Source organism: Otolemur garnettii, unplaced genomic scaffold, assembly GCF_000181295.1.
Source record: "Otolemur garnettii isolate 467f Iridium unplaced genomic scaffold, OtoGar3 scaffold00085, whole genome shotgun sequence".
NCBI lineage: Eukaryota > Metazoa > Chordata > Mammalia > Primates > Galagidae > Otolemur > Otolemur garnettii.
In genome coordinates, this window is record NW_003852480.1 from 4,952,425 (window position 1) to 4,954,911 (window position 2,487).

Sequence of the window (2,487 nt, forward strand, 5' to 3'; positions counted from 1 at the left end):
TATAATATCCAAATTATACATGTGGATAATTCTCCAAACTATTGTTATAAATCATCAAATAAATGGTCAGATGAATCACAGGCATGATTGGAGTTAAAACTTCTGCTGCTCAGAAAAATAAATGTCTGATGTATATGATTCCCCTGCCTCCATTGCAGGATTTTTTACTAAAACTTGTTTTCGTAGGATTAAAATTATTAAAACAATCTTGGAATTGTTTGTGAATATTTTCTCTCATTCTTTTGATTGTCTATTTACTCTTGATTACTTAAAAAAAATTTTTTTTTGGTTATCTGGAAGCCTTTTAGTTTAATTAAGTACCATGTATTTATTATTGTTTTTGCTGTATTTTGGGATCTTAGTCCTAAAGTCTTTGCTTAGGCCAATGTCCAGAAAAGAGTTTTTCTAGGTTTTCTTATGTAATTTATGTAGTTCTAGGTCTTACATTTAAGTCTTTATCCATCTTGAGTTGATTTTTGTGTACAGTGAGGGATAGGAATCCAGCATCATTCTTGCACATGTGGCCCTCCACTTTTCCCCAGCACCATTTATTGAATAGAAGTCATTTCTCCCATGTGTGTTTTTGTCTTCTTAGTTGAAGATCAGTTGGTCAGGTGGTTGTAGATGCATGGCTTTATTTCTGCATTTTATATTCCGTTCCATTTGCTTGTGTGTCTACTATTATACCACTGTCACGCTGCTTTTGTTACTAAAGCCCTATTTACACGCCCTAAATCTATTGAAATAAATAAATTTTTTAAAAAATATTTAGTTGGAATTTAAAGCTAGCATCACACTTACAAAATTGGTGTCAGTGCACAGCCAATATCATCAGAGGAAGGAGGATAGCTGATGATTCCTCGGCCGTGACTGAAACACAATACTTCCAGCAATTGTGTTAATCATGAAAGAGGACATAGAATTATATGGCTAGGAACGCAGAGCCTCCACCCAGAGTGACTGGGGAGTAACAGCAATCCCACATTTAGATGGTCAAGTCACTTGGCATCGTCTGTGCTGTAATACTCTCATCTGGGAAGTGGGAATTTCAATCATACCCACCCAATGTATTTTTATGACCCTTAAATGAGTTAGCCATACCAGGTATTTGAAAAATGTTAAGTAAGTGTTGTCCAAACATTTATTAAATCTCCTACAACTTCTCAAAATATAGAAATATAAACCCTACCATCTAACAATACCCACATTGCTATTGTTGCTATTGAAAAAACCATGATCTTGTTGCCAATATATCCCTACATACAGGCCCAGATATAAACACCACAATGCAGCAGCCTGCTCAGAAGTGGCATTTCTGTGCATAGTCGGGTTGCTTCTTACTTTTGGCAGAGTGGTTGCAGTCACGATCTTAGACACTTAGATATTCCCTGTTTAACTCAGTTGGCGCATCTATAAAATGGATGATAGTATCTGTTACCTCACTGGATTATTGCAAATTTTATTTAACTGATGAATATAAAGCAGTTGTAAATATGTAGCAGTTATAAGCGACTGCAGTTGTTACACATTGATTTTAAACCACAAGTGAAAAAAACAAAATGAAAATAACAGCACAAATGAGTCAGAGGGAAAGGGCTATTTTCTTATGGTTCCCGTTCCTGTCATTCCCACCAACATCTGGATAAAAAGCATTGTTAGCAACTTGCCCGTTACCCTGCAGTGCTCTTACTAATTGGCGTTTATGAGATAAATTTACGATGTTTACCTCAGTAATATCTACATTTAGATAGATTTAACCACAAGTGATATGAATTAAAATTTTTTGGTGTGAGCATTTCTTTTTCATCTTCGAGGTTTTTAATGAAATTTGGTAAATGCATGTGGCGGTTACACAGGTCCCTCTGTGCAGCTTATGCTATAGCATGTACTATATATAATCCTTAACAAACATTCTTGAAGGGCACTTTGCAACAGGGGTTCCTGGAAATTTTTTAAGAATGAAACAATTTTCAAGAAGAGATTTCTCTCTCTCTCTCTCTCTCTTTTTTTTTTTTAACCATTTTTTCTTTTTGGCTGGGGCTGGGTTTGAACCTGCCACCTCCAGCATATGGGACCTGCGCCCTCTTCTTTTGAGTCACAGGCACTGCCCAGCTCCTTTTTCCTTTTTGCCTTGGGCATTATCTGGGGATGGCTGTGGGAGATCACATTGCTTGGAGTAGCAAAAGTCAGCTGTAGACCTTGAAGAGAAAGCCTAGGGAATTTCAGAGACACTGACAGAATAAGTTGTCATTGTTCTGTCTCCTATTGCTTATTCTGTAATTTAAAAAAATAATAAGGCCAGGCACGGTGGCTCAAGCCTATAATCCTGGGGTTACCTGAGCTCACTGGTTCCAGACTGGACTGAGCCAGAGCAATACCTCTTCTGTAAAAATACCCGGGTGTTGTGGGGGGTGCCACAGTAGTCCCAGCTACTTGGGAGGCTGAGGCAATAGAATCTCTTGAGCTCAAGAGTTTGAGGTTGCTGTG